The following is a 14,192-nucleotide window of genomic DNA, read 5'->3' on the forward strand; positions in this document are numbered from 1 at the left end:
GTCAAAGAGTATACTGCCTATATTTTCTTCTAGGATTTTTATGGTTTCAGGTCTTACCTTCAAGTCTTTAATTCATTCTGAGTTAGTTTTTCTGTATGGTGTAAGGTGATGGTCAACTTGCATTCTTTTGCATGTGGCTGTCCAGTTTTCCCATCACCATTTTTTGAAGATATTTTCCTTCCTCCATTGTATGTTCGTGGCTCCTTTGCCAAAGATCAGCTGTCCATGGATGTCTGGTTTTATTTCTGGGATTTATTCTGTTTTGTTGATCTGTGTGTCTGCTTTTGTGCTACTGCTGTGCTGTTTTGAACACTATCGCTTTGTAGTATACTTTGAAGTCAGGGATTGTGATGCCTCCAGCTTTGTTCTTTTTTCTCAGCATTGCTTTGGCTATTCGGGATCTTTTGTTGTTCCACACGTATTTTAGGATTCTTTGCTCTATTTCTGTGAAGAGTGTCATTGGGATTCTGATTGGGATTGCATTAAATTTGTAGATTGCTTTAGGTGATATGGACATTTTATCTGTGCTTATACTTCCAATCCATGAGCCTTCAATATTTTTCCATTTCTTTACATTCTTCAATTTCTTTCAACAAAATCTTATAGGTCTTTCATCTCCTTGGTTAAGGTTATTCCTGTACACTTTATTCTTTTTGTTTAGATTGTAAATGGGATTGTATTCTTGAGATCTCTTCCTGCTAGGTTGTTATTACAGTATAGAAATGCAAATGATTTTTGTACATTGGTTTTGTACCCTGAAACTTTGCTGTAGTTGTTGATTATTTCTAATAGTTTTCCAGTGGATTCTTTGGGGTTTTCTAAGTATAGAATCACGTCATCTGCAAACAGAAAGAGTTTCACTTCTTCCTTTCCTATTTGGATATATTTTTTTTTGGCTAATCGCTCTGGCAAAACCCTCCAGTACCACATTGAATAAGAATGTCGAGATTGTGCGCCCTTGTCTTGTTTCTCTTCTCAGAGGGATGACTCTCAGTTTTTCTACATTGAGTATGGTGTTGGCTGTATTTTTTGTCATGTATGGCCTTTATTATGTTGATGTACTTTCCTTCTATTCCCATTTCCTTGAGGGTTTTTATCATAAATAGATGTTGGATCTTGTCAAATTCTTTCTCTGCATCTATTGAGGTGATCATATGATTTTTATCCCTCCCTTTGTTAATGTGGTTTATCACATTGGTTGATTTGCAGATGCTGAACCATCTCTGTGTCCCTGGTATAAATCCCACTTGATCATGGTGTATTATCCTTTTAATGTCTTTCTGTACTCTGTTTGCCAATATTTTGTTGAGGATTTTGCATCTGTGTTTATCAGGATATTAGCCTGTAATTTTCCTTTTTGTGTTGTCCTTGACTGATTTTGGTTATCAGCATTATATTGGCCTCCTAGAATGTGTTAGGAAATGTTCCCTCTCCCTTGATTTTTTGGAATAGTTTGAGAAGGATAGGAATTAAATCTTCTTTGAATGTTTGGTAGAATTTTCCAGAGAAGCCATCTGGTCAAAGATTTTTGTTTCTTGGGAAGTTTTGATTACTGTTTCAATCTCTTTACTTATGATAGGTCTATTCAGATTCTCTAATTCTTCTTGATTCAGTTTTGGGAGGTTCTATGAGTCTAACTATCCATTTCTTCTAGGTGTTCCAATGTGTTGGCATGTAGTGTTTCATAGTATTCTCTTGTAGTCCTTTGTAATTCTGTAGTATTCATGGTAATTTCTCCTTTCATTTCCAATTTTACTTATCTGTGCCTTCTCTCTTTTTTTCTTAGTGAGTCTTACTAAGGATATGTCAATTCTGTATCTTCTCAAAGAACCAGCTCTTAGTCTCATTGATCCTTGTACTGTTTTTTAAAATTTCTATTTCATTTATTTCTGCTGTAATTTTTATTACTTCCCTCTTTCTGTTGACTTTGGGATTTGTTTGTCTTTCTTTTTTATTTCTGTTAGGTGTAGTTTAAGATTGCTTATTAGAGATTTTTCTTGTTTGTTGAGGTAGGCCTGTATGGCTGTGAATGTCCCTCTTAGAACCTCTTTTCTGGCTTCCCATAAGAGTCGGTATGATGTAATTTCATTTTCAATTTTCTCCAGATATTTTTTATTTCTTCGCTGATCCAATGGTTGTTTAGTAGTGTGCTGTTGAGGCTTCACATGTTTGTCACTTTCCAAGCTTTTTCCTCATAGTTGATTTCCAGTTTCATAGCATTATGGTCAGAAAAGATGCTTGATATGGTTTCAATCTTCTTTAATTTATTGAGGTTTGCCTTGTTTCCCAACATTTGGTCTATCTTTGAGAATGTTCCGTGTGCACTTGAGAAGAATGTGTATTCTGCTGTTTTTGGATGGAATGTTCTTGGTGTATCTATTAAGTCCATCTGATCTAGTTTTTCATTTAATTCAACTATTTCCTTGTTGACTTTCTGTCTGGATGGTATATCCATTGATGTAAGTGGGGTGTTGAGATCCCCTATTATTATTGTGTTGCTGTTAATTTCTCCCATTTGGTCTGTTAATAGTTGCTTTATGTACTTTGGTGCTCCTGTGTTAGGTGCATATATATTCATAAATGTTATGTCTTCTTGGTTGAATATCACTTTAATCATTACACACGTCCCCTTTTGTCTCTCATTGACTTTTTTTATTTTGAAGTCTGCTTAGTCTGATATAAACATGGCAATACCTGCTTTCTTTTCTTTGCCATTTCCCTGGAGTATCATCTTCCATCCCTTCACTCTGAGCCTGTGTTTGTCTTTCGAACTGAGATATGTTTCTTGGAGGCAGTGTATCATTACATCTTGTCTTTTAATCCATCCAGCCACTCTGTGTCTTTTGATTGGAGAATTTATCCATTTACATTTAGAGTGATTATTGATATATGAGGACTTAATACTGCCATTTTATCCCTTGTTTTACTGTTATTCTCTATTTTCCTTGTTTCTCTTCCTGTATATTTCTGACTGCCATTTCAGTTTCAGGTTTTCTGTGACAGTTTTCTCAGTTTTCTCTTTATTTATCATTCGTGTGTCTTTTCTGATTTTTGTTTAGTGGATACCATGAAGTTTGTATAAAAGATCTCATGAGATAGTCCATTTTATGATAGATATAGATGACAGAGAGAGAGATGAAAAAGTCTATTTTCTGATAGCCTCTTATCTCCATTATCCTAAGCAGATTCCAGCCCTTTTCTCTGCCCATCTAAGTTATTGTTGTCACAAATTATTCTGTTTTGTGTTGTAAGTTTGTGATTAATATGAAGTGTTTATAATTATTTTTGAAGCTTTCCTTTCTTTTATCTTTATTGTTATAATTAAGTGTTTGCTAACCTATTCTGATAGAGAGCTACAATTTTCTTATTTTTGTCTATCTATTTATCTCCTTGCTCAAGGATTTGTAAACCTTTTCCTTTTTATTCCAGGTGTGAGGTCATTCTTGATCATTCCTTGTAGGGGATATCTTGTGGTGATGAGCTCCCCCAGGTTTTGTTTATCTGTGAAAGGTTTTATTTCTCCATCATGTCAGAAGGATAGTTCCACTGGATAGAGTATTTTTGGCTGAAGGTTTTTGACTTTGACTTTTTAAAAAAAAATATCATTCTACTCTCTCCTCATCTATAAAGTTTCTGCTGAGAAATGCACTGAAAGCCTAATAGGGTTGGTTTGTAGACTATTTTCTTCTGCTTTGGTGCCCTGAATAGTTTTTCTTTGTCATTGATTTTTGCCAGTTTTACTAATATACGCCTTGGAGAAGGTCTCTTTGCATTGATGTAATTAGGAGTTCTATTGACTTCATGTACTTGTAATTCCATTTTTTTCCCCAGGTTTAGGAAATTCTCAGCTATCACTTCTTTGAACAAGCTCTCTGCTCGTTTCTCCCTCTGGAATACCTATCATCATTATGTTGCACTTCCTAATTGAGTCAGATATTTCTTGAAGAATTTCTTCATTTTTTTAAGTCTTAGTGTTTTTCTTTCCTCCACCTGATACATTTCTTTATTTCTGTCCTCTAAATTACTAATTCTGTCCTCCATAATTTCAGCTCTGTTTTTTTAAGACTTCTAGATTTTTTTAATCTAATTTACTGTGTTCTTCATCTCCAGGATTTCCATTTGTTTTTTTTTTTTTAGACTTTCAATCTCTTTTGTGAAGAATTCCTTCTGCTCGTTAATTTTATTTCTGAATTCATTGGACTGTCTTTCTGAGTAGTCTTGTAACTCATTGAGTTTCTTTATGACAACTATTTGAATTCTCCATCATTTAGATTCTAAATTTCTGTGAGTTCATGATTGGTGCTGGAGACCAATTTTCCATCTGATCTCCAGTGTTAATGTATTTCTTCATGGTGTTTGATTAGGTCGACCTTTGCCGGCTCATAGTGGTAGTATCTGGTTACAGATCCCACCTGCCACTACCGGCACAGGCACTCTGGTGCAGATCAGCTACCCTGGCCAACCAGCCAAGCTGGTAATCAGGTAGGAGGAGAGGGGAGGTGCACACGCATTCACACACATTAGCTTGCTCTGAACTCTCTGGTAGCCCACTTGGGCTGCTGGGCTTGTTAGGGGCACTCAGTTCATGGCTGAGCCACCTCACTATGGCATGACCCCACCAGCCATGATGCAAACCCAAAAGTGAAAGCATTTGTGTGGATCCCTGCCCACTCTCCTGCCTGCTCCCAGAGTCGTGTGCTGGCTGCTGTATGTGGACCCATGACCTAGATCACTGCTGCTGGTGTGGAGGAGGAGATCTGCTCACAACCTTCCGCTGCTCCCTGGGGATCCAGTACCCCCACCTTCAGACATATGGCTGCATGGATCTCTCAGACGTCCTCTTGTGCTGTGTGGGTGTCCACTGTTGGTTAATGAATATGTTTTTGGTTCTATCTTAGAGGGGAGAGACTAAGGGCACAGCTCACTGAACCACGATGCTGATGTCACTCCAAAATCTATTTTTCTTGTGAGGAGAACTTTTAACATTTACTCTCTTAGCAACTTACAAATATACAATACAGTATTACTAACTACACTCACCAAGCTGTACAGTACATCCTCATATCCCCAAGACTTCTTTATTATATGGTTGGATGTCTGTACCTTTTGACTCTCTTCACTCATGTCACCCACCCCCACCCCTACTGCCTCTGGCTACATCCAATCTGCAGTCTGTATCTATGAGTTCAGTGTTTTGGTTTTTTAATTCCACATATAATGAAAACACTGTATTTATCTTTCTCTCTTTGGCTTATTTCAGTGACCATAAGGCCCTCGAGGTCCAACTATGTTATTGAAAATGGCAAGATTTCATTCTTTTACATGGCTGAGTAATATTCCATTGTGTACGTTTGTGCATGTGTGTGTGTAAGTTGGTATATATATATATATATCTCACGTTGTCTTTATCCACTCATCCTTCAATGGACACTCAGGTTGTTTCCATATCTTGGCTACTGTAAATAATGCTCCAATGAACATGGGAGTGCAGATGCCTTTTGAGTTAGTTTTCATTTTCCTCAGATAAACACCCAGGAATGGGATTGCTGGATCATATGGTAGTTACAAAAAATTTTTAATTTTTTGAGTAACCTTTATAGTGTTTGCCATATGACTGCACCAATTTACAACCCCACCAACAGTGCATAAGGGTTCCCTTTTCTCCACCTCCTCACCGACATTTGTTATTTCTTGTCTTTTTGAAAATAGTTATCTTGACATGTGTGAGGTGATATCTTGTGCTTTTGATTTGCATTTTCCTGATCATTAGTGATGTTGAACAGCTTTCCATGTACCTATCGGGCATCTGTATGTCTTTATACATCTCATTTCAAACACTTCTCACAGGAATTATTTGAGATAGGTACTGTTATCATCCCCATTTTCCAGGGCAGGAAACTGAGGAACAGAGAGACAAAGTAAGGTGCTCAAGGTCACACAGCTGATTGGCAGTAGATCCAAGATTTGAGCCCAGAGTCCATGCTTTTACCTGTTATGTTGCATTTACTCCTGAAAATTATTCTCATGTGTTTGTCTTTCTCCATTGTGTTTGTCCATATGAGCTTTTGGAAGAGGTATAAAGAGGACATGGACCACCTGCTATAACACATGGTTTTGAAGTATTGAAGTGGTCCAACACTGGCCATTTTAAAGAGCTCCCAAATATTCTGGTTTCCTTCCCCCTGCACTTTGGGTGATATTTAACTGGTTGATTTCTCTTTTTTTCTGTCAATAATGGACCTACTGTGAAAATCTTTGGTCAGACAACTTTTTTTCAACTTTTATGACTTGTGTCCAGACCCTGTGGTCAATGGGTGGAGTAAGTGAGTGGCTTGGTACCTCCTACAATGTGACAGCACATTACCAGACGGGGGTCCTGGAGAAAGAGGAAACTACAGTGATGCATCTGGTTCATCATACTCCCACAAACTCTACACTATACATTTTAAATTAAATTTCTCCAATTTAACACTTTCATAAAGTACCTTAAATTGGGCTATTTAAGATTTTTAAAACTTCCACCGAGGCAGTGAATTTTTCCACTAACTTCTGACCTGGATTTCCTCTTGTGTCAAATATCTGTTTCACTCCTTTGACCTTTTGAAGAGGATGTTGTCTATTGAGGGCAGCTCCTCAGATCTGTGGATGAATTGCTGCTGTCAGGACTAGTGGGGCTGGAAGCATGCTGAGCCTGTGTGGCTACTGTGTTGGGAACTGCTGAGAGCTTTACAGATTCTACTCCACTTTAACCCCCATAAACTCATATGCAAGCTGAGAGACATTATTCCCCCTGCTCTCTAGAGACTCGTCATCAGCTAAGGTGCCAGGCAGTGTCCAGAGCATTTTACCTGTATTACCGCATTCAAATGCTCTCCAGAATGTTGGACCGTGGCTGCTATTATGACCTCCATTTTGCAGATGGGGAAATGGAAGCTTAGAGAAGTTAAGTCTTTGTCTTGAGTCTGTGCTCTAATTGGTGGTGGTGGACTGAAGCCCAGGTTTCTCTGGTTCCTTACCTCATGCTCCTTCCCACTCTGCTGTCCTGCCTCCAGATGGGGAAACTGAGGCCCAAAGAGCTGAAGTACAGAGCCTGGCTCCTACTGGAACACACTGCCTCAGCTGTGTTCACCATAGTCCTCTTTCTAACGAGAGCTCCTTTTAAGGAGAAATCACGTTTAATTGAAATAGAATATGAATTATTTCCTTTGGATAATTAAAAACAAAATAACAGCTTTCTTGAGATATAATTCACATACCATATGATTCACACACTCCAAATATACAATTCAGCAGTTTTAGGTATATTCACAGAGTTGTGTGACTGTCCTTTGCTTATTTTTAAAATGTAATCATTCTAATCTCTGTGTGATGACGACATCCATCTCCCCCTGGTCACACCTGTTCTCTTTGCTGCCTTCTTCCTGACTCTCCATGTTTTCCTCCACATATTAAGGACTTAGGACCTGTTGGGCTCCATGCTGACACTTTGTTTTGTTTTGTTTTGCAGTGGAGATTAGCCCAGCACTAACATCTGTGCTGATCTTCCTCCACTTTATATGTGGGCCACTGCCACAGCGTGGCTGGTGAGTGGTGTAGGTCACTGCTCCAGATCTGAACCAGCGCACCCAGGCCACTGAAGCCGTGCACACCAAACCCAACCATTATGTCACAGGCCTGGCCCCCAGGCTGGCACATTTTTTTAAAAATCTTTTTTCAGTAGACTTTATTTCCTTATAGCAGTTTGGGGTTTGCAGCAAAATTCAGCAGAATGTACAGAGAGGGTGCATTTGTTAAAACCAAGGAACCTACACTGACACACGACTATCACCCAGAGTCCACAGTTGACATTCGGGTTTAGGCTGAGGCTTCCCAATGCATCATTTCCTTCAGTCCTCAGAGTGGCCCTGGGTGGTCATTACTAATAGGCCCTTTTTATAATTGAGGAAATGGAGGCCCAGGAGGAGTTATGTGCCTCACACAAGGTCACACAGCCAATGCCCAGCAGAGCCACTTTGGTGACTATCATCCTCTGCTCATGGTTCCTTTTGGTCTCCTCTCCCTGGAGGCAGGAGCCGGCTGGTCCGTCCTCACCAGGTGAGGGAGGCCCCTCAGAGGACGAGCTTGGGCAGGTGTCCCCAGTGCAACTCGTCCCAGAGCTGCTGAGCCACTGGGGAGAACTGCTGTGCATCTTGTTTCCCTACCTCTCTCTAGATTCCCTGAGAAAAAGGTGGGGGCTCTCCCCTCATGGAGACGTGGAGTTCAGCAAAGTGGCTTGCAGCCCCCTTGGAGGCACTGAATCCCCCATCAACTGTCGTTCCTGCCTGGGGCCCCCAGTAGCATTGGTTCAGATGCCAGTGCTCCGTCTCCTCCAGGTCCTCTTAAGAATGAACGAGTCTATGGGCCAGCCAGGTAGTGTAGTGGTTGGGTTCGTGAGTTCTGCTTCACTGGCCCAGGGTTCACGGGTTTGGATTCCAGGCATCGACTTAGGCACTGCTCATCAAGCCATGCTGTGGCAGGCATCCCACATAGAAAATAGAGGAAGATGGGCATGGATGTTAGCTCATGGCCAATCTTCCTCAGCAGAAAGAGGAGGATTCATGGCAGATGTTAGCTCAGGGCTATCCTCCTCCAAAAAACAAGTAAAAGAATGAACATGTCTAACTTTACCCATGAGCCCCTCAGGAGCTCAAGCTGCACCCTCACTCCCTTTGGGACTGGGGGAGGCTGGGACCCCCCAGCCCCTCGGCCCTTTCCAGAGCCTTCAACCCTTTCAGGAGCCTCTACTCTACCTCCAGCGTATCCCTGGGCTCCTGGGCCACCTGTTACTCCAGAGCCCTCGTCATCATCCTCTGGGGCCCAGACCACATCCAGACAGTCTTCTCTGCTGGTTGCCATTCTGACTGGAGCTTCAGCCCTGTCCATGATGGGCCCCAGCCCCTCAGAGACCCCTGTCACCCTCCTCAGGCCTCGTAGACTCTCCTACCACCTCAAGACTCTCTGCAGGCCTGGCTGACACCTCCGGCACCAACTTCCAGCAGCCCCAGTGGGGACTTCTAGGGAGGAGGAGTCCACTGGGTGAGCAGGCCTCCATTCAGGGCCGTGTCTGAGAGATGGCAGACAGAGGACCCTCTACCAGTGGCCCTGGGAGCTTCTGGGAGGCTCTGAGGGCCAGTGAGGCTGTTGATGCTGGAGGCTCACTCCTGCAGGGCTCCTGGAGGGGACGGAAAACCCCCAAGGTCAGATGTTGCCTTGTTCTCAAAGAACATTTGGAATGTTCTGTGAGAATGGAGCAAATGCGTTCTCCACAGGCAGTATCATCCCTGGATGGCATGGCCCACTTGTCTGTGGAGAAACGTGGGGCTTCTGGGCTCCTGCTCTGGAGGAGGAGAGGAGGGGTGGCCCTGGGATTCCTCTGGGATTGTGACACCAGGTGTCCTGCATCCTTCCCTGAGGTTTCCTGATTAAAGGCTGTCTCAGTCCCCCAAGCTGCCTGCTCATTCGCTTCTAGCCTTTGGAAAGGTGGGAGAATTTCACTCTGAGTCCACAGGGGAAAACTGGTTCCCCACATCCATTACCCAGCTTGGGAGCAAAGCCTGGACCAACAGGCTGGGTTGGGAGGGGTCTTGTGGAAGCACCTGGTGGCCTTTGATGCTGGGCAACTTCCCAGTGAGAAAGGAAAAGACCAATGGAAAGGGCTCTGCAGGTTGGGTTCCGGGAAGGGAACCTCTGAGCTGGAATAGCAGGCAGGCAGCGCCTACGGATGCACTCAGCATTAGCACCTGAGGGCTGGTGGGAGGGAAGCAGAAGGAGAAGTCGGGCTGCCCTGTGGTCCCAAGGCCTCAGCCAACCCCCTGCAGGAGCTCTGAGGCTGGGATGGCCCTTCAGAGTGGTCCTGAGTTGGCCAAGGGGATGGGGCTTTGTGCCCCCACGTTGACTAGTCATTCTGCCAGGGCTGCACCAGGAAAAGGGGCGTGATCTTGGGAAAGGAGCTCCCTTCCGCCAAGGAAATTTCCTTGTGAGGGCTGATGGCCAAGAGCTGTCAGCCAACAGCTTTCCTAGCAGCTGGGGAATAAACTCATCAGTCCTGAAGGAGGATCTGGATGGGGGAGCCCAGTTTACATGACAGATGGAAAGAGGACAGTGCTGTCATTAATGGGGGGAAGTGAGATGGGGATGGGAGACAGAGCTATGCTGTCAGCAGGTCACCAACTTGCTACCACTGAAACCCAGTTCATTCTGCAGTCCCCACTGCACAGACCCACCCACATTCTCCCAGACCATGCTCCTCTTGGCTCTTCTCTGACCTGCTGCTCACCCCATATCCCAGGGTGAAGTGTCTGCAGTGGTTACCGGCTGCAAAGACCATCTGGGATACCCAGCCGAGAGGTTAGTGTAGTAATGGGATCCTAATCCATGTATGATGGCAGGAATAATGATTATGGTGTGAGGAGCATGGAAACCAAAGACTTCAGAGATGCAAAGGACTTTAAGACCATTTTCTCCAGTAAGTTGCAAAGAGTGGTGGTGAAGTATTAGGTATAGGGTGTCGTGAAATGCAGGTATGAGCCGCACTCAGTTGTGACGAGATGTGTGAACTGAGGTCTCAGTGACCTCATCTGAATAATGAGATCATAACGGTCCTACCTCATGGAGTTGTGCCCATGGCATGCGGTCAGCCCTCCATCTCTCTCAGTGGTTTGTGCCTGTGACCCTGTGCAGTCCGCCCAGCTTCACGATCCACCTGGGATCTAGTTTCAGGATGAAAGTGCAGAACATTGGCTGCCTCCACATTGCAACTTCTCAACAAGCCAGCTGTCAACACGGTAGTGCCTGAAAGTCAGTGCCAATTTTCTCATCGCTGTCGCTCTATGCAGTGAGGATGCAATCCAAGTTGTAGCACTAGTCTCCCCTCTCCCTAGAACTCAAGTAAATGGTGTTTATTGTGAACTTTAAAAAAACCTGGGGTGTGGGGATCAGATGACAGCTGTAAACATTTTTCCCAAGTTGGTCCAAGTAAAAAACATGCTTATCTGGGACCCACCCCCCATTTACAGCTGAGACCACAGAGGTCCAGAGAGGTTAGGAAAGTGTCCTAAGGTTTCACAGATTATGAGGGCTGAGTTTGGAGGGGAGCCCCATTCTTCTGACTCCCACTCTGGTCTTTTTTCCTTCACAGCCCACCTTGTTGGGTTCTTCTTGTTGGAGTGTCAGAGAGACTCATTTTTCGCCACAGTTTATGATGGGCACTATGACCATCTTAGTTTGAGTTCCCCGAGGAGAAGACTCAGACACAAATATCTGGTGAGAGTCAGTGACATGGGAGGTGGTCCCAGAGGGCACAGTGAGCGTCAGAGAAGTGAAACGGAGAAGGGAAGGAATCCAATTGAGGTGCATTTAAGTGTGGATGACCGTATGGGCTAATGGCAACCAGTTTCTTCACAGACCCTCTAGGAGATTACGTAGTGCATGCCTCAAAATTGACCCCGAGGGCCTGAGGATGCCACCCTTGTCACTCTCTTGCCACTGGGCTCTTGGATCTGCAACGCGTCCTGCTGGTCCTAACCCAAGGATCAAGCCTGCATCCTGTCTGCTCGCTCCCTGGCACAAGAATGTGACTTGGTAGGAACATGTTCTCCCCACAATAAGGCACATTGTGCTCAGCCCTTGCCCAGGGCTGGCTCCTAGAGGCTGAGGACCCCATTTGAGACCAAAATGAGCACATAGTGCTGCTAATGAACAAGATGAGCTGGTCTGATTCTAGGCACCTGGGCTCCAACAAGCAGGGAGTGTTTGTTCTTGAGGGAATACACCTGCATTTTCCATACCTAGGGCTCCCCATTTAGGATCTGAGAAGCAGTGAAGGATGGGGAGAGTGTGGGGAAGCCTGTTCCACCGTGTCAGTTTCTCTGGTCCTTGGAAGTTCCCCAAGGGCCAAACCATCAGACCTGATTTTGGAGGTTATTAGATGGAAGGGCCTGAAGACCAACCACCGTGGGTTTCTACTTGGGATAAACTTTCAGAGGTTGAAAGTACCTTTCAGTAACTTATTTTAAATGTGTGGTACATCTATCCATATCATTAGACATGAAAACATGTAAAATTGCACTCAGTGAGACTTTTCCCCCATCCCACATCTATCCAGGTCCCCTTCTCTTCTCTAGCATCTCTGGTTCTTGGGCATTCTCTCTCAGTTCCTTTATGTATATGCAGGCACATCTTATTTTGTTTTTTAATAATCCAATGATAGCATAGTATAGGCCCTCTTGTCACCTGTTTTTATTTTTGTTTTCCTCACCAAAGCCCCAGTGCATGGTTGTATATCCTACCTGTACATCACCTAGTTCTTGCATGTGAGCCGCCACCACCTCACGGAGACTCAAAGACAGGGGATGTGGCTCCATGACCGGGAACCGAACCTGGGCTGCTGAAGTGGTACGCTCTGAACTTTAACCACTAGGTCATCAGGGATGGCTCTTGTCACCTGTTTTTTTTTATTTTTCCTCAACTAACAATCTCCATTCTAAGCACTTGGTGAGCATATTCATTTTTTTCCCTCTTACAGCTGTGTAGTGGCTCCTTACATGCACACACCATAAGTTATTTAACCATCCCCTGTGGGAGGACGTTTGAGTTCTTTCAAAGTTTGCTTTTATAAAACACGTGTGCAAGTGTATGTTTAAGAGAAATTCCCGGAGGTGAAGTTATGGGCCAAAAAGTATCCACATTTCTAATTTTGATAGATATTGCCAATAGTGCTCCTTAGGGGTTGTAATAGTTTATGCTCTCAGCAGGAACGTGCAAGATCCGAATTTGGGGAGGGTCTGGGTTCCATAGACAAGTGGGGCAGAGAACTGTGAGATGGAAATAGCATTCCTGGACAAGTGTGAATGGAAAGGATGGAGGAGCTGAGCTTAGACCCCTGAAACCCTGAGGAAACAGAGAAAGATGGATGGAGAGGAGGCCTGAGACTGTGGAGGAGGAAGGAGGGTCCATCTCACCTTGTGGAGCAAAGCAGGAAGTGTCAGAGCAGGTATGTTAGCACAGGCTTTTCCCTTCCAAATGACCTGTTGAGTGGGGAGACTTTTTAACTTCTATCTGGATCCAGGAATCCCAGGGTGAGGGAGTGGACGAGGGGCTGGGAGGGAGAGTCTGAGCTGCAGCTGTGGGGGAGGAGGGAAGGATGTGGCCAGGACCACGAGGACAGGAAGGGTCCAGGAAGATGTGCCTGCATCCCCTGCCTGGGGTGTGGTGGGTGCTTGGAAAATGTCAGAAACACAAGCCGAGCCAAGAAGCCAGGACACCAGGAAATTCCTCTCCAGAAACCTGAGAGGTCCACCTGTCTGTCCCAGGATTAGATATGACTGGGACAGAATGTCAGTGGGAGCAGGAGCGACCCATCTGTGGTCTGAAGCATGGCCTCAGTCAAATCAGATCCACTCTTTTGTCTTATACTATTTGCTTCCTTTTAAAAAGTCGTCTCAAATTCCTCACTCGGTCAATATTCATTGTGCGTCTGCTATGTGCTGGGCCCTGCTCTTGCTGCTGTGGCCCCAACAGTTAAAGGATCAGAGTCTCTACCCTGGAGGATCTGAAACAAGTACTCCCGTGAATGCGTGATTACTGATGCGCCAAGTGAAGGAAAGGGGGGCCGGGCTCTGTGAGAGGGTGGGCAGGGAAGGCCTCACAGGGAGGTGACACTTAAGCTGAGATCTGCAGGACGCTAGAAAAAGGGAAAAGCAACCCAAAGGGAACAGTGTGTGCAAATGTCTGGAGGCGGAGAAGTTTGGGTATTTGAGGAGGTGGAAGAAGGCCAGTGTGGTGGGAGCTCAGGGTAAGAGGGATCAAGGTGAGACAGGGAAGGCAGGTAGAGAGCAGAACTTGCAGGGTGGGGAAGTCACACCAAAGGTTCATTGTCTTATTCCAAGTGCCATGGGAAGGCGTTAATTAAATATTTTAAGCAAGGGAAGGATGCGATCAAATTTATGTTTCAAAAAGATAGTTCAGCTGGGGAAAATGGGCCGAACGGGATATGAGTGACACTGGGGGACCTGGAACATGGGGTGGTGGAGTTCACCCCATCCCTTCTAGACCCTGACATCTTAATTTGTGTGAGTGATACATGACAAATTGGGGGATGATGTCACAGGGTTTCCAAAGCCATCTTGTTCTGAGCACCCCAAAGTCACTCCCTC

Source organism: Equus caballus, chromosome 12 (assembly GCF_041296265.1).
Source record: "Equus caballus isolate H_3958 breed thoroughbred chromosome 12, TB-T2T, whole genome shotgun sequence".
NCBI classification, from domain to species: domain Eukaryota; kingdom Metazoa; phylum Chordata; class Mammalia; order Perissodactyla; family Equidae; genus Equus; species Equus caballus.